The 20,026-nt window shown below is 36.6% G+C and overlaps 2 protein-coding genes across 2 annotated transcripts in view; both read left to right on the top strand.

The window, feature by feature from the left end:
• The window catches only part of LOC145945937 (Krueppel-like factor 6), a 332,032-nt gene that overhangs the window by 10,668 nt on the left and 301,338 nt on the right, over positions 1-20,026 (top strand). The window lies entirely within an intron of this gene.
• LOC145945956 (uncharacterized) overlaps positions 17,289-20,026 on the top strand; it is a 195,661-nt gene continuing 192,923 nt past the window's right edge. The window contains exon 1 of the mRNA XM_083055269.1: positions 17,289-17,320. The gene's annotated coding sequence lies outside the window, so the exon portion shown is untranslated. The remainder of the gene's footprint in view (positions 17,321-20,026) is intronic.

Here is a 20,026-nt window from a genome sequence, read left to right as displayed (position 1 = left end):
AAATTGGTCCTCCTCTCGGCGTACGTTTGTCCATCGTTCGGGCCGCCCGCGCCGTCAGGCTCGAGCGATTCGACAAATTTTGCGGTCCTTCCATACACACACACATTCACATTTAAATGCACATACTTGCGCGATATAAGGACATTGAGTCTTGTTAAAATTTATCAACGATCATGCATATGGCGCGTAATATCGGTTATTTACTGAATGTGGATGCAAACGTGACGATATGCCTCGCTGATAAATGCTGACGTGAATTAAATCGATCGTACAGTATATGAGAATGTGTATTTTGCAGAGACACATATTATTCTAAAGATACGAAGTTGTCTAATTTTGGTATCTTATCACGATGCTACTATTTCATGGAATTTTTTTATTGAAATAATTTTTGTACCTTTCTCTCTCTCTCTTTGGTGAGAAATAATATTCGCAAGCGAGTATCTTACCACTCATGCATCTTGCAAATGAGTTGCATAATCATATAATTTTCTGTTGCAGTTTTTTTAGTTTAATGTTTTGATTATCTAATACTGTAATTTTTTTTAAAGATGTTTGTATTTTTTCGAACATGTCTATTAGAGACAATTTAATTTATTGCTCACAAGAATTTCGTGCATTTAAAATTCTATATTATTTTAAGATTTATTAATTATTCATGCGATATAAAAATAGCAAACAACTTTGTCAAAGTAACGACGTAATTATATTGCATCTGAATTACAATCCGTTGGCGGCTAGAAATACAAAGACATTTCCTTCGTTTCCGGCTGGAAAATGATGTACAGTGGTTATGATTATCGTTTCACTGAGCTCGAACGTTGTATTGGTCCGCATACTTTGCATTGAATAGCAACGAGCGAGAAAACTATAGAGACTACGAATGGATTGCATTATTGTCTCGTGATCTTTCTCACTGTTCCATTTCCATTAATGAATCATAATGTTTCACTAACAAATCGCGACTAAATATCTCGTAACTGCTCTTAAACGGCTTAATCAGTTTATCACACGTATATTTATCGTCTGTATGTTACATCATGCATACCGTGTAATGAATATGTGTGTTGCAGGCAAAATTTGAGACCCAGACATGCACGCGTGAATTTCATTAATTACGAGTTCAATCTCGCGCGTGTATATACACACATGTACAATATATTTTATATATATATATATATTATATATATTTTATATATATATATATTATATATATATATATATAATCGACCCATGTGATTTTTCCGTCCAAATCTCCATATCCTCACCGAATATATTTGCATGTCTTTTCGGCGCTCGACGCCCGGATATATCGCGCTTTGCATTTTTGCATTCTCCGTGTCGTGTATTTTACATTCTGTGCTTTGTTTTCGTCGTATAAAAGAATGTTGAGGATATTCGCAGTAAACAAAAAGGGGATTTAGATTTTCCAGTGCGAGGCAGTCACTGTTAGAGCGGCGTTGTCAGTTGGTTAGCTGTTCGTTGTAAATTACGTGTTGAAATACGGCAAAGTTTATTCATTAACACCTCGCGTGTACGTCAGCGCTCGATGCGTTCCGATTTCACATGCATCTGTAATATCATTATTTTTTAAACAAATCTTTGTTTAAAAAATTCGGCTCGCGACGCGCGAATCACATGGTTGCACAATTCGCGATATCCACTTCATGCATGACACTTGATACACAAGTTCATTTGATATATGAATGTGGCCATACATAAACACAATCATGTTTACTTACAAGATATATTTTTGTATCAATAAGTTTTAGAAATAATGTTTAATTTTAGAAATAATATCTTGCAAATTGTTCGACATTAAAAGATAGGTTTTCTTGTGTGTTCCAAATTTTATTCAAAAAAATGTAAAAAAATTTTATAAGTATATACATGAAAATATATCTTATTTTTGTGAAGACGAAGATATCTATTTGTATCGCGTATATACTATCGTAACAAATAATTTTGTTAGACGCTTTTTAGATGAATGTGTGCACAATTCTATGACGTTCTATTATACAGCATGTGAAAGCTCGACCCACGCAATTTGAGCGCAGCTTTGTAATTTCTTATTTGCCAATCCATCTCGCTTGTTAACTTAAGGAAAAGTGGCTTACGTTTTCCAGAGGGTTGCTGCTACAGAATCTCTACTTGTTCACAAACCTCTGGGAATGAAATGTAATGCTGCAACTGCAGACATGTTTGCTTTGTCTTTAAATATTTGTTACTTACATAAGGGTCAGCTATGCCTGCTTGGTCGTCATTTAGCAAGAACGAATTTATGATGAATATATTGTGTCAGTTGCAACTCTTTTATAGAATATGAGATAAAACGATATCTGATACAAATAGTTTGACGATATTTTAGAACAATAATATTCGAAGAAAGATTGATTCACGCGATTCACAAAACAGGTGCAATTGCAATAGATGGATTTGCAATCAATATTTAACATGAGAGTGTCGTAGAATTTTCAAAGTTTATCAGACACCCGCTGTTTGTTTACACGACGACACGCTGAAGTTATTCTTAGCGCTCAGAGTGCAGAACGTCGTCTAAGTTTAGAGCGGCGCCTTTAAGTCACGTTTCCAAATATCATCGCTGCAAAATCCGGGCACGAAAGTGAAATTCGGGTGAAATGTAATTGTGACCACACACTTTGATCTACTTATCGTCAACAAAATTCACGCGCGAATTATAAACTGCGTGAAATACGCAAGTTACGTGTACAAGTGATGTAGTTCGATAACTAATCGGGCATTATTAGCGGATTCAAGAACAAAGTTCCGAATTGCAACTCCGTGTATATGCGATAGCTATAAAGTATTGTAAATTATTCTATCATTATTCGGACATTTGATGTTCCTGATAAATGTCAGATCAGCTCGGCCATGTTTTAATTTTGATCCCGCGCGCGACACGCACACTTATTTATGCACGTATTTTCCAGCGGACCGTTCTTATGACGCTGAAAACTGGCTTTTAATGCGGTCGAGATTCGACGTTAATTTTAGTTTCATATACGATACATTTTGAATGAAGTCGTAATCCTGACGGTGGACTTTTCAAAGGAAGAGCTCGATTAACGCGCTCAGAAGATACAGATTGAAGTTTCCTACGTACCTACTCATTTGCAAGTTACACTTTCATTTGCCAGATTTACGTTTATCATAAATTCGCGAAACAACTCAGGTCGAAGTATAATTAAAAATGTTTGTGGAATATAATTAAAAATCTTATTTCAGTTTTTTTTACATCAATTCTCTTTCATTTTTTAATATTTTTCAACATTAGATCTTTGAATCTAGTTTGAAAAGTTGATTTGATTCTTACTATTAACAATCGATAATTTAGTTATACACTATTTGATTGATATATCCATATAATTGCCTTGTAATGGGAAGTTAATTAAGATGTGATTCATTCCAAAATATGCGGACTGTGATATAATTACAATAATTTCCATAAGGTTACCGGGGGGACAAGCTATTTTATAATAATTAATAACTCATTTATCATTGATTTAATATTGATGAATCTGCATTCCAAAAGAATCATTGGCCACATTGATTGAACGATTGAAACTTTTGATAACTTTTTTGATGAATGTGAGATACATATACATACATATTTTAAAAAATTTTTTAATTTAAAGATTTAATAGCAAATAAACATAAAGTAGTACAATAGTACAGTAGTACAATACAAACGCGTACAATAGTATACATATAAACTTCGTTATTCCATTCCTACAATTTCTGGGAAAATTCTTTACAAAAATTCGTCGCTGGCGATTGATATAAGCGGATCGGCGAGGATTTTCTCCGCCGATCTGAGATAGGTCGTAACTTCGATCAGGCATTCAGCGTCTTCGGGTTGCAACAACGGCGCTTCGTTCTCACGGCCGGAAGCGAAGCGATAAGTCGCTTCTCGTTGAGGCTGCGCCAGCCACCGCCGTTAACAACTGGCAGACACGCGCGTTAATGGGTTTCAGCTCTGTAAATACATTAGAGGCGCTCGTCGCACCGTTAATCGCTGTTACAACGCGCGCATTCCGCGCGACTTAGATGCTTATATTAATCATCGGCGAGCCGCACGCGATTATATCTGCGGAACGATTAATTTCGGCATACAGGCTCTGCATTTAATACTTGCGAGAAAAAAAAGTTCCCTCGATATTCATTTAAAATTGAATCGTGATATATAAAAAGATTCGCGTTATATCAGGTATTTATGCTGTTGGAAAAGGTCTTATGTAAGTTTTTTTTTTGTCACAATCTGCAATGGAGGTCGCGCGATTTACATATATCTTGCATGAGGTTAATTAAATGTTTGACTGCGATGTAATCAGTGTGTGTTGAAACATAATGTATGTACAAATGTCTGAATCAGCTTTTATATTCTTTGTAGTCTATACATGTATGTACATGTTTATTTTTACATTTTCTATTACAATAATATCGACACAATTTCTTTCACAAGATTTTATATAAATTGAAACAGATGAACATACTTTTCGTTGAGCGAAAATCAAAAGATTTTCGTAGTTTTGTTAGTTCGATGATGTGTTTAACAAACCACGTTGTAGACCTTGATATAGGCGTTGAAAGGAGTTGCATTAGCAACATGGAATTTTGTGAGAGCATCTGGAAGCGATATAACTGGCGGGATCTGCTTTTTTGATGATTAGCCCTCTGAAAGAAAAAGCGTGCCAGACATATTTTTAGTTCTTCTTTTAAATATTGCAATATATTTCGTTTTTGTTCTTTATTTTCGCACATTTTAAGAATAATAAGGAAAAAGAGTTATATACATATATCGTCTAAAGTTTAATAGCGTGTCCGCTTCGTTGCCTTAAAAATTATAAAAATCGGAATTTGATTATATGACTTTCACGTATTGCGCGTAACACTTGAATGTCAATCACGATATTATATTTCTTATCCAGTTTTCTCTCTCTAGTGTACGGATAGCTACTCTGAAGAGCCAAGATAGCTTTTCCGTGTCTTTGATTAATTTTATCGTTTTATCGCTTCAGAGAATCTGACGTAAATCAAATTGATATTGCCTAGTTTCTCTGGCATAAGGATGTTTAAAACAATATAGTATGTCAATTATGAGAATATGAATGTCAATATATATTTTTATTCGATTGCTATCAAATATAACAATCTTGATTCTTTCGGTATTTTTTTAAAAAGATTTTATTTTTTTGAGAAAAATAATTTTCAAAATTTAATTGCGGAAAAAGTTTCTTTACGGTAAAACATTTATAAGAATTAATTTATAATAAAAATATGTAGAATGCAGATGCAAACTACTCAATATGACTTCTTAAAATCCTAAAGATTTATATAATATCAAAATTAAAATAAAAATTGAAATAAAATTGTCAAAGTACAATACTATTAAAGTGTCGTAAATAATCGTGATCTGACTTCAAGAAATGAGCGCCGCTGAGATTTCTCGAGTGTTGTACTCATGTCGCAACGAAGCATCATTGATGTTAATGAGCTAGATTGGAAAGCTGTCCCGCATTTGAAAGTTATCGAGCTACGAGCGCGCGCGAGATCGGTGTTTCTCCTATCGGGGGGGATGTTTAAGACGAAGACGATGCCAACAATCGCGTGTCTATATGCGTCCGCCAATTGTAGCCAGCACGCTTAATTTCATGAATGAAATCTAAATAAATCAACGCGCCGGGTTATTACGAGATATAGCGTGGCCAATAAGTCTCGCTGATAAACAATGCGTCAGAGAGTAGCGTGACGAGACTGATGTCTCTTTCGAAAACTACGATGATGATGTGAGGGGCATATATAATTTGTCTTTTCAAGGTCGTGTTCCATTTTCTCATCTCGACGGTTCGTCGTAACGACGTTCTTTATCGCGGGAAAATCAGCTTATTAACGATCACATGACGCACTTGTTTTGTATTCAAAGGAATCTAGGAGAATATGTAGTTTTTCGTGATAATATTAATGACCTGAGATTTACGAGTCTCGTACGTTGGATCGTTGGGAATGTAGGATTAGCGGTATGTATGTACTACTACCTGCTTGCTTCCGTTAATTACGTGGTGAATACCCGTTAGATAGTTTATAATCTCTCATACTTTTTACTCATTTAACTTCTTGTCACCCGACTCGTTGTCTACGGAATAGGTTAAGCATGATTCTATTAATATTGTATTACAACTGACCGAATTAGGTAAACTTCGATGAGTAATCGACTTTCCGTCTGTCGTGAAACGAGTTTTAGCGCTGCTTGATGACTAGGAACCTATATTTAAATATTTTTAAATACGATCCAATGTTATCTGCGCGGAATAATTACCGTATTTTATCTATTATCTCATGTTCTTTTCGCCTATTGATAATATTTACATTTGCGACCACATCACGCGTAAAGTGCACTTAAGAGTATATTTTAAAACTATCAAGCTATTCGAGAAATACTTTATCATAAGAAATAGATAGCTCAAATTCTCCAACTTATATTCTATACTATCTCTATAGTAACAATAGCTTTTCTCTTTAATTGCGCCATTTTCTTTGACAATAAAATTAAAATTGACATTATTAATATTATCTTCATCACTAAATTTTCTATTAAAATTCTTTTCTATCTAAAAATTTCTTAATATAAAATTAACTTATATTATATTTCTTATCGGCTATCGAATAACGATAAAATTAATTTTTACCAAATACACATGCTACGTTTCTACAACATAATCACAAATATGTAGATCGATCGACGAAACTTGCACGTGTATTAAATTATGCAAGCGCCACTTAGCGTTTTTATGTCTCCCACACGTCACTATTCGCTGTTCGCTAATTGCTCGAATTGAATCGAAGTGGAAGTAACTGCCGTGGGACGCTTCTCGTCATCGGAAGCTTCGTCCTATTCCAGGAGGGGAAACTGCATACGTGGTCGCCGCATACGTAGCAGCGGCGCCGGCGACGCGGATAGAGCGGCTGGGATCGCGAGACGAGAAGTTGGAAAACAGATATTGATCGCTTGCCGGCTCGCGTACGCGGCTCGCGAGTACTATGCGAATGCACGTGAACGCTCGCAGATACGCGTAATGAAATGACTGCGTATGTGCGCCAGTATATCGCGTAACGCATCGATGATATTGCCATATTGAATGTCCATCGATCTAATCTACTGACGTCTGAAATAATATTTGGGAAATATCAGGTCGAGAGTCTTGCGCAAGCTTAGAGTGTCTTCCTCTCACGTTAAATAAGATTGACCTTTATTCGCGAATCAACTTCTTGAAAGTAACACGCAATTCGCTTCTTGCACCAACTGCAATTTGCTGCAACGCTTCTTGGCGATTGACAGAAAAGGACAGTTCGAAGTAACTATAGTGATTAAATTAAAATCATCGGAAATCTAACTCTACAAAATTGCAATCTTTCTTGCCTTTAAATAGAACAGTAGGATTTTTATCATGTAAATGAAAAGCGCAATTATTTGCTTAATGAAATAACTTAACATTTATCTGATTTTCTGGAAATGAAAATTTCCAATAAATTTTTTATTTTACAGTAATGTGTATCAGGTCATGATTTCACTTAATTTTTTACATTTATTATATATATATATATTTTTTTTTGTCTTTCATTCTTAACGCAAAAACTAGTTGTCATTGATATTTAATTGGGATAATAAAGCGTCCTTCTCATACTTGGCGTATATTGCGCGTTATTCAAAAGAAAAACCTTAGATCTTGCGTATTTTATATATCAAACGCGTAATATATCAGTCTTTTATGAATATAGCTGACACTCGGTTTATGATTACACTCTTGTAATCATAACTAAATTTTGGAGAAATAGAGAATTCTGAGATAGTTGAAAGAGAGAGAAAGAGAGAGAGAAATCCATCCCTTTTTTGCTGGAATTTATTACTTTGGAATGAGAATGTTGCTCCCCGACTAGGATTAAACGAATCACGTTTGACTTAAAAATACGCGTACTATTACTTTCATTCTGTACCGCGTATCGATATCGCAATCGCTCGCTCAATTCGTATCGAACGCACGAGTTTGCTGCATTTGCTCGCTTCGAAACGCAGCGGGCAAAGACACAACAGTTGTAACGCGATAGGAACCTACGGGGGTTTAATTTGGCGCATATAGAGCCGATGCGCGCACGCGAGTGCATGCGTGCATGCACGCGTGTGTGTGGATCATCGTCCCTCGAGAAACACGATACACGCATGATATCGATATGGTAGTAGACGCTCTACAATGTTTTCGTTACGGTGTGTTGAGCTCGTTACGTTTCTGCACTTCTGTCGCGTGTTCCGCACATTCGCGATCGTGTGCATGTGCGCCATACGCACGCACGCATGCACGAACGCACGCATCGAATGCGACGCACGAACGGGAAGTGCGTTACTCTAGCGTGCAGATATTTTCGGTTCCATCGATTTAACAAGTAGCGATAGCTGGTGGATATTTTTATATGCACGCGCGTATGCGTCAGCATTAATTAATACCGAAGTGCTGTGCTCTTAATGCTCGTTAAAGCTATTATCGGTTGTGGTTTGCAGTCGCGCCGGATGAGCGCATGACGCATTGGCTTCCGGTGTGCTCTTCGGAATTCCTGTGTTGCGATATTAACATGACATCTTGATGCGGTTACATTTACGCGAGGCAAATATAGTATATTTACTAAAATGTATTGAACCATCTCGTCGCGAGAATCCTCTGTTCATTGTACAATATATGCTATTATAATGAGAGCATAGTATTTGTCGAGATGGCAATCTAATTACTAGCAGGCAACATCTTGTCGGTTTTGATAGAACCATTGCTTGTATAATTAATAACTACGGTACAGTTACAGTCGTAACTCAATAAGTAGCGATGTAGACAGTTTAATATCATAGGTCACGTTTAAATATCACTAAAAATATCATCAACGTTATGAATAAACTAACACTTTCAATCGAGTAATTCTAAAATCTAGTTATTTAAAATTAAATCAATTACTTAAATTTAGAAAGAAATGAGAAGTATCTGCGACAAATATCGCGCGCAAGAATATCTTACTTTTAGTGACTTTGAGAGAGCAATATCAGCTTTTACTACCGCTGACACCAAGCGAGGTTGATGCGTGAGGTAATAATTCTACATGACTGTAAATCACAAAAAACATTCAGTAGAAGGCAATGTCAGATACCTTTCCGCGCACATGCTTCGCTCATAGATACCGTAAAAATGCGAGACTGTGATTGGTGTTGGCGTGCTTCTATTATATATCGCGCGTCGCTAATAATCTACCGCATCTCGCGAAGCTACGCGGAAACGTCCTTACAAATCGTCCGAGGAATCATAAAATCGCCAGGCATAATTAAACACGCGGTACGGAGCGCGATATTTTTCTCCGTCTGGCTCTCTCCGCCGTCGCGTTTTTCGCGGGATTCGAAAAATACCGGCCATTTATCTTCGAAGGTAAATGTCCGCCTTTTTTCGGTAAATTATAGTTTTTAGTGCGGTTTTAAAATATAACGCTTTTGGTATAAGATTTCAACAAAGTATAAAATTGCGAGAAACATAACGCTTGGATAAGATTTAAACGAGATATAACATTGCTACCGTAGAGAAATTTCATTTTCAAATGAAATATATTTCACATTTGTGATAGTAATAGAAATACATATTTTCTTTTTAATTCTAACTTTACGCGATACAGATGAAGTATAGAGATGATAAATTCAATGAATACGATGTATTGAGAGAAAAAAGAGAGTATATACATACATTTTTTTCCTATCTGTTTTGATAGTGCATCGAAATTCATCAAAAATTATTATATTTTAAATATATTATTGAAGAATTATTCTAGAGGTGAGAGAATTATTCTAAAAGAATCTATCGATTTTTTCCGACAAATCAACTTTGGTTTTTCATAGTAGGTTTTTCATAGCCCCGTGGTTTTCTCTCGTGAGATCAATAAATCGTGGAATCGCCGGGTGCTGCACAGTCGTTCTTCCGCGTGTACCCTCTTTCCTCCCTTCGGCTCCCGTCTCCTTCACGCAGGCTCTCTCCGAGAGTATTCGAGTCCGGCCGACCGAGCGATAATAAAATAATTCTCCGCCACAATAGACAATGCTCGGCGGGATGATAGTAATTCAAACCGGATGGAGGAAAAAGAGGCCGGTCGTCGTTTTCCGTACTTCCGCCCGGCTGGCATGTACGCTCCGGCGCTTTGCTCGCCCCAGTCCTCCTCCCCCTTTATGCTTTTCATAACTGGTGCTCGTCCATGCGACCCGCTTTTTCTTCCTTCCACGGGAAATTTGTCATCGAAGAAAAATAATGCGGCTTGCGCGCGCGGATGATATCGTCGTAATTCATTCCCGGGCATGATCGGTACCTTTGAATGTTCCATATATAATGTTTGAGAGCACGTCAACCGTAGCATTGTATTGAAATTGACAGTAAAAAGTTCTATAAAAAATTATTATAGAAAAAAAAGAATATACATTAGCAATTTAACAGTTTAGCAATTAATTACTGCTGGAGGAATTAAACTTAATAAATATTACATAAACATTTATGCCTTCTGATGAATTTAGAGTGCTGAAAATTATTATATTTAATTCTATGATAGATTAACTATTTACAGTTGTGTGAATTTGTATTAATATATAAAATGAAAATAAGGAAACTGAAAACTAACATATTTTTTTATATATTGAAAATTGTACAAATTAGAAAACGATGAGAAACATCGAAATTATATTTTTTTAAAATTTTTCTTTGTCAGAATTGACATGTTTTGATGTCTAACATAAAAGCGACTAGCGAGCTGGTTGTTCTACAGGATGGTCCATGGGCTACCAACGTTAGCCGACGATAAATTATCGCTGTATCGGGTGTCTGAGTAGGTTCTCGCGAACGGTAAAAATGCCCACCGCGAGGCGACGACGAGCGATAGTAAAATCAGTCGTTTCAGGCGCGGAAAGTACTACGATAGCAGTTATTGTTATTGTGTGTGTGCGCCGCATTTGGCATGGTAACGAAGTCGTCGCGCAACGAATCCCACTTTAACGCGGCGAATGAATACGACTCGACCTTAATGACATCGCGAACGCGAAGGCGTTGAATTAAATACGCCGCAACATATCCTGCGGTGATTATGACAGCTTTCGCGGTGGGTATTCCCTGCGTTCTTTTGCACCGCTGCTAATCATGCAAACATTAACGCTACTAGCAATTGTGCAACCGTTTTTTTAAATTATTTATTGCTACCAACTTTAATATGCATATAAATATAAATAGGACATATTTTTTATATGAAATGTCAATTTAAATCAGGACAATTCAAATTATCATTAGTTTAACAATAAATAATTCTTGGAAGAATTTATTTTTAAAACATGGGCGGTATATTTTATTATATATCTAATATATAAAATGATAATAGAAAATCCAAAAGATGCAAAAGCATTGTAATTTATTTACTGGCAATAATTTGAGAATAAAGTTTTGTATCACGAGGGCGATCTATGGTGATATTAGTGACCGATAACGCGCTCGCAAGGTGTTGGCAAAAGTACTGCTGGGCATTAAACTAGCGTGCTGTACTATTATTCCCTCTGCAAATTGTTGTCCATCGCTGTGACTCGGGACCCCGAACTGTCCGGCCAGCGCACCAGATTACGATGGCCGGTGATAAAGTGCTCTCAGGTGACTGTCGCTTCGCTCGCCGTAATTACTTCCCCGACGCGAGAAAGGAGATCGTCGCTCGCGTCACCATGGCGAGGAGCCTTCGTCGACGGTACTTTGCCATGGAGACGCGCAACGAGTTTCTCCACGGCACTTTTCTCCCGCCGCCACCTTCTTTTTCACTTCGTCTCCTCCCGCCATCCGTTCTGCTAGTTGCTCTTCTCCGCCGTTTCTTTCCCAACCGCCCCCATTGCGTTCCGACTCTTCTTCCGTGCCGTTTCGAGGTGAGGCAGTCTTTGGTCTCTTCCTCTCGGTGAGTCTTGGAGCGAGTTTTAACGAGAAATTAATATCTCAAGTAAGTCGTCTCTCGACTGCTTCGTCGAGCAGGATCTTCTTTCTTCTCGTACTGATATTGCTCACCGTCTTGGACTTTGCTGTATCTTTATTCAGCCTCTTTTTCCATTTTTCGCCTTTTTCATCTAGCGCGCCTGTTTCTTCTTCTGTGAAAAATGCGTGATTCGCGTCTTATTTTTTTTCTATCTGGTTCTCTCTCTCTCTCTGACTCTTCTTCATTCACCATCTTATTTTTCGACGTTCTCTTCTTGCGTTTTTACCGTCGATGCTTCCTACGCGCGGCTGCACCCTCCATTATTCTGGTAGGCGTACTCGTCCAATGCCTAATTAAGCACACGACTTGGTCAATTAGCTAATTAATGCCGGTAGGAAGTGTAAGCATTGCAACAAAAATACACATATTTCACGTAATTGGGTTAACGGCCTCTTTATATAGAGAATTAAAAATTTTAACAACAAACCATTGCGTTGCGTCATATCGAGTTGTAAAATAATATTAATTCATTATATCTTTGATTGATAAATAATTTTACTACCAAAAATTTGTTTTTTATGAAATTACGCTATTAAATATGGAAAAGCGATGATATGGTGGCGAATAGGAATGTGAAAATAATTATTATATCATTGTGTTATTTCGTTTTTCCTCGTAAGGAATTTTGTGTTGAAAATTCTCGTGACATATCCATTTCAAAAATATTTTAAATTCATAGATAATTAGAAATCTTATCAGAAATATAATAGAGTTTACGAACTTTCTCTTATTAATTCTTGCTTATATATTTTATATGTGGATATTTATTTTTATATTACAACATTTAATATTTACAACATTCTTCTAAAATTTTTATTAGCCTTATGCAATATATTGCTTATTCTAATATATATTTTTTCCTAACAAAAAAAAATTAGCAAAGATTAATAAAAATTTAGCAAAGGGAGCAAAGAGGGTGATAGCTATTCTACTGAATTTCGGCAATATCTACTATTTTCATTCTATCTATATCTCATACGTTTACAACTATACGGACGTTCTGAAATTTTGTAAGTTTCTTCGGCGACGTCGAGACGCGTCGCCTTGTCTCAAGAATTTCCAGCTCTCATGTCACGTGGCTGGCTGGTGACATCACGATCCCCTTTATCCTCCCTTTAATGCCTACGGTGACGCATACCTTTCCACAACCGCGGCATTTTCCAGAAAATCGTGGTCGAAGATTTACGAAACTTTTTCTTCGGGTACACATACACGCACAAACACAAACACAGTCACGCTCAATGTTTCTCGATAGCCATCGCGCATCTCGTTCGTCGCGCGTGGTTAATACCAACTGTCGCTCAATCATCGGCTTCTTCGGAGTTGTTGGGTCTCGCCGGCTACCGCGACGTACAACATATCCCAGAATTGCGGCTTTGGCAGACATCTGGCACGCATCCACGGCGGATACTCGAAAACCCTTGTGCATACCTACTACACGCCGTCTATACACGAGCCGGCATTACAGACGATCGTTGTCGGCACAACACGGATCTAGGTCTAGGTATTTCGAGATACAACCACCCGCGCGCGCCTTCGCGTGACGTGAGAGCCTTTTTTTACATCGATTTATATCAACGAGTCTATCGGAACATCCTTCTTGAAAAATATATCTTGTCGATGATTTTACGTAACCGGCGAGGCCGGAATAAAGTTCTGACTGTGCAGACTTGGACGCGAGAAACGATTTGGCTCGATCGATTTTATAATGGAATTTCGACTGTTACTTGGTCTTTTACTATGAAGAAAAAGTATCTTTCAATATTTGTCAAGTTGCAAGAACATTGTGTTATAAATAAATATTTCAATAGACATTTCACAGCAGTGAAAGGCATCGATATGATATATATTTTTCAATACATTTTGATATTTACTAACAAGAATTATATTTCTTTCTTAACGCATTTTGGGATTTTACATGTCTGATTCGTATATTGTAATGCGAATATATTTGAAATATAAAACTAAATATTAGAGAATAAAAAAATATAAAGAAAAAATATTAGAGAATAATATCAACAGATATGACCACTGTTGATATTATTTATTAATAATAAAATATTTTTATTTTTGTAATAAATATTGTATATATTGCAAAAATATATTTTATTATTAATAAATAATATCAACCGTAGTGCATATTGGTTATATTTCTTTTATTCTAATTTATTGGTAATTAATTTATTAGCCAGTTCGCTTTTTGCAATATCTGATAATTCTTATAAACACTTTGGTGCCATAAAATTGCGCAGCGGTTTACACGTCATAAAACATATCGTACACATTTGATATAACGTTTAATCTTTGTTATTATTGTTCTTACAAAAACCATCATCGGAAATTGCTTTTCGCCGAAAAGGCGTACGTTATCATCGATAAAAAATTAACACCAACACAACCAAAGGTCGCATCCTTGTACGTTCGTGACTCGGCGGTCATAAAATTTGTCTGGCGCGCACATTTTCGCTTTGTTTGGTGCGAATCAAATCACGTATATACGTTCGCTTCGAGACACACGGACAGTTGTAATTGCTTCTATGTCGCGTCGTAGCTTCGCGGGTTCTTCGTCTACCGATAGTTTCTCGTTGCAATCTCTTTACGACGACAAATAAATCCTAACTGCGAAATGCGTCACTCGCTAAGTACCGTGTTCTTGCTAGTCGTGCAATTGCGCCGTGAAGCATCTTCGGCAATTCGTAAAACTAGAACTCGTCTTCGATGGATTTCGATCTTAGCTACGATGCAATAAAATATCGTCGTGCCGTTCGCGAATTTATTGCATATGCACTTATAAAGTCTCGCGTTTGTAAAACGAGGATGCGTGATCAAACATCTCGACAGGAGATGATGAACATATCGTATACCATTTGGATAGCTGAATAGTAGGTTGGAGAAGATAGAATCGATTTTATATTGATAAAATCGATATAATTTCTCTAGCTCGATTGTGTATTTTTTTAACATAATTTTCTAAGGATAATAAAATTTATACTTCTCTGAAATGTGCATGAAAATCAGATGTCATATGTTCATTTTATGACGATTTGTTCGAAGCGATTTTTGGCAATGGTTAAGACATAATCAAAAGCAGCTCTTACAATTAAATGCGGTATCTCAGAACTGACTCTTTACGCGAAGGAATGCGAAATTCCCGAATAACTCGCCGCGATTTCGACTTTCTCTCCCGTTTTTGTGAAGAGGATTCTCGTTCATAATCTCTTTCTTCCTCTTTCTTACTGAAGAAGAGCACGTGGCGACCGTGAGCGCCGTGGAGCATTTTCGGCCAGAAGCCACGTATTAGTGTGCCGAGGGAGCGAATTCGCTTTAATTTTAGCCATGCTCCTCCGCCCATGCCTTGGGCAGGCCATGGTATGCATGGTGGTGCTCTCGGCAGCAGCCTTGGCATCGCAGACGCATTATTCATACCTTAATGAATTCTCTCTTGCCCCCTAGCCCCTCTCCCGCCCCGACTTCTCTCTCGTTCGCTCTTGCTACGACAACTGTGCGTCCTCTGACCACGAGCGTTCTTATCGACAACGGTCTATTTTTGCAAATATGCCTCGCTTCCCTGTTTCTTCTATCTGTTCATCAATCTTTCATCTTGCTTCTTATTCTACCTTTAACATATATACTTATATAGAAAAATATACATTTAATATTTTGAGAAAATAAATACCACTCTTTTCCTTCTCTTGATGATAAAAAAAAGAATAGAGAACTTTTTTTTAGATACTCAGTTTTTGAAAAATTTAGTTTAGTTATAATTGATGCGATATACATACCATGTATCATTGGCTATTTCTGGTGAGACAAAAACATATATTTTATAGTTTCTATTATTCATGTACATTCTTAAATTTACAGAATGCATTTTTGTAAACTTTAATTGCGTTATGACAGAATATAGGTTTTTATATTTTTGTGTAAAGTAGTACAAATAAATAAACACACACATTGCGAGCATTTTAATTCTGCAATCTTCATGTCTTTTGTAAAATGGGAGAAAGATTTGAAATTTTATCTCTCCAGTATGTGTGTGCACGAAAAATGTTGCGTTTTATTCTGGATTTGTTTTGTATTGCGCAAAACATATAACACGTGATTTTGTTATGAAAATTTTAATAAGATGTAATAGAAACTGTAACAAGATATTATTCTATGAGTAAGAAGTATTTATAATTAGATTATAGAAATGAGACATAATGAAATAGTCAAATGTGCATGAAATACACATCAGCATATTTTTATTTCTTAATTATCACTAACTAGGAGACTCGAGCTTGTTATTTCAACTTTTATATTTCAAAATGAGAACTAGCTTATCACATGTGTGGAAATGTAATAGTTATGAAGTATACTACGTTTATTACATAAAAGTAATGCCCTATTTTTTCTATGTAAATTTTTACTTCTCTCAACTTGGCATTTACCCTCTCATATAATTGTATAAAAATAATATACATACTCGAATGCTAATTAGCGTGTCGAGATATTATAATATTTTTGCACAAAATGTCGAACTTGATAACGTGTCAATCTTTTCCAAGCCTGTATTATTTGCAGCAAAATTGATAAATAATATGAAATAATCATATCATCAATATTTTAGCTCAACATAGAAAACATTTCAATAATATATACGTCAATGATTTTTAAAGCTTTTTTTTCTTCAGAAAAAAAACTCGCGCGTCAAAGAGAATAATCTTGCATATCATCTATCGCAGCATTCACGCATCCTGTCCTCTCTTTCGTGCAATTTTGATACATCGTTATGGCGCAGGTGTGATGTCGCGATAATTCTCCAGTATTACACTTGTAGTAAAATTCCGGTGACCGGTCCGAAACGAGGAAGCAGTGTTTGAGAAAGGGAAAAAGTGTGCGCGACACACAGAGGGAGGATTTGTTAGTCGCGGTCGGTGCATCGCGCGATGCAGGCGCATTTGGGATTCTACCGCTTCCGGTCGGCCGACGTGTCGTAAGAAGGAAGTGCGAGAGGACCGGTGTGGCGAGGGAAATAGCCAAAATTCTGGTCCGCGAAAGAAAAGCGCTAGCCTGACGTGCAACGAGGAGGTTGTTCGCGCAAGGGACAGGCGGGGGAAAGAGAAAGAGAGGGAAGGGAAGACCGCATAGGAGAAAGACCGAAAGGGGATGCGGCGGGATAGTATATGAGGTTAGTTAGCCGACCTCGTGCGCTGCATATTAAAAATATTCAAATGCCGACGCCGCCAGGAGGTCGAGGGTGAGTACCGCGACTTGTGCGCCAGAATTTACGGCCTGCATGGCGCGATAGTGCAAATTATGTTCATGAAACAATGTAGCAAGCGTCGTCCTCTGTTTGCCTCTGCTCGTCGCTCGTGCATACCCGCGTTCTCTCGTGTATTATGTGTGTACACGCGCGCACGAATGTGTCGGACATTGTTGAAGGGCCCGGTACTTGTGCATCGCGTAGGGTAAGATAGGTAGGTGCATTCGCGTGCCGATGCGACGTGTGACAGGCCCTCGTGGACGCGCCCCCGCTTTCGAACGTATCCGTTAGGATGCATTTATGCGCTCGTGGCTGCAGATAAGGAACGACACCGTGCTCTTCCCGGAGCCCCGGGGCCAATCTTCTTGCCATCTTCGCCCTATCCTACCACGTACAGCTCGTACCGGCGATAAGATTTGCATGAAGCCCGCTACCTGCCACCCTTCTACATTGCTTCGATCGTGGCGACGATTTACGTCCGCGTGCTGCTGCCATCTCGTCTTCTGACTCTTCTCCGCCTAACTTATGTCAGGCTTTCGGTAACATTCGGTAACATGATACGATATATAATCGTGTAGTCTGCAACGTTATTATATTTTACCGGGCAGAGAACGAGATCCGTTGTACGGATATTACATTGTCATTTAAACGTGCGCAATGCCACATGGAATAAATGCATTAATATAAATCAGCTAAAGAATATTATTAAACAATTCAATATTTTTGATATGTAACAATTTTTATCTTTTAAATTGCAATCCTATATTTAAATTTTTTAATGCTGCTAGCTTATGTAAAATTTATTTTATGCTAACATTATTTATATGTGCGCCCAGATGTGTGTGTGTGTGTGTGTAGAATTAAAAATTTTTTTTTAAATCTTTGAAAAGAACGATGCATAAAATCTGAAATTATTAAGTATTTTTATATTTTATATAAAATTGTTTTTAAATTATTATTTTAAATAAGGAGTTTCAGTATGTCGTATAACAATTTAAATTTTTTGATAAAACACTTTAAAGCAACATATTTTAGGGAAAATGTGTTCGCGGTCGCGTTTATCATTAGCCAGCAAAAAATCTGCAGTTAATCTATTATGTATTTAAGCAAAGAGTGGAAGAAATTAGTAGAGGGTACCTTTATAGGTAATCATTATTTTGCGAAGTACTATTACGCGATTCATTTTACCTGCAACGTAAATGGCGAAAATAATGTAATTGAGATATTTTAATTTCATGAGACACAACAGCGGAGAAGAAATGAAAAGAGTGTAGAATTTGCGTTTTTGTTCCGTCTGAAAATAAAGTTAGGATTCATGCTTCATTTGCCGTGATATTGTCGGACAATGGCGGGAAATGTGCGCAGGAACAAGTTTTCCTTGAACGCGCGCCTCGTATAAAATAGTCAGTTACTTAATCGTCGTTTGTATATAACGCTTTAAATGTCACCTCGCGATTCAACATATTTTCATCATCTCTCTTGCGCTGCTTGCCGGTGAGATCATCGATGACGCGAGTGAGAAAGATTTTATATGTTGCTTATATCAAAACATGAGTAAAGCCATTTTGATCGAAATTGAAATAAATGTTAAGTAATTTTTTGCTTCTGATTTTATTTTTATGCATTAAAAAAATTTATAGGGATTTAATTTTACATTAATTTTTTTTAAAATATAAAATATATAAATGATGTGGTTCTCTCTTTCTCTCCTTTTTTTTCTATTTGACACAATATTTAATAATAATTCAAATTAATAATTACTTTGTGAATAAATTTATTAAAAAACTTTAATTATTAATTTACCGATGAATTAAAAATAATTATGGCGATCGTTTTAAAATTCACATCGTTTAAAAAAATTTTTTTCTTTAATACAAGCGCAGTATTTTTGTAGTGTCCATTCATACGTGTAATATTTCACGAGATGTGCTCGTATAATAGTATCGGTAGAAAGGTGTCTCGTTATTCTATTCTTCCCTTTGCTGACGCAGCGCGAAAGGGAGAGATCGAAGTACTTTGCTATCAGAAATTTCGTGAGACATTTGTATTGCGCGGCGCGCAAGGAAAACGTGTCTGCCGAGATGTAACTGCAATTTTATGCAAATGGAAAAGAGGGATACGCATGCCTGGAGGAACGATATTGCAAATATTGCAGACGTATCATTTTACTTCTTTCACGTTTTAGTTGGACCGTAGACTTCGAACTTTTTCTAAGACAAGTGAAAATATCGTAAGTCATCTCGGTAGGAATATTTTATCGTTTCTTATATCAAGCGTTATTAATGATATGTAATTTATATATTATTTTACCGATCATGATTTTGTTTAATGACTCTTCCTACTTTTAGATACATTAATATTTATTATTGCGCCACGTATTATTTTGATTCTCATCAATAGTATTTTATACGAAGCTCCAATTATAATATTATGACATTGATGCACCAGTGACATAATTGTTCGTTTCTACCAGTGTTTTCTCGGTTTATTTCCTGCGGCATTAAATTTTTTAACAATAGTCTGGATAAACTATCTTGATATTAATCACTGCTGATAATCAGCAGGCTAAATAATTGCACTAATTTTTCTGATTATAAATTTTCTGATTATATATAAGAACGATTAAGATTTTTTTATGTTGTAATATTGTTAAGTTGAAACATTGCAGAATAAAATTGCAATATTATTACATATTGATAT

Source organism: Prenolepis imparis, unplaced genomic scaffold, assembly GCF_030444845.1.
Source record: "Prenolepis imparis isolate NDT839.2.m4 unplaced genomic scaffold, iyPreImpa1.0 SCAF_2, whole genome shotgun sequence".
NCBI lineage: Eukaryota > Metazoa > Arthropoda > Insecta > Hymenoptera > Formicidae > Prenolepis > Prenolepis imparis.
The sequence above is the reverse complement of the archived record's forward strand: the minus strand, read 5'-3'. Positions and strand labels throughout refer to the sequence as shown.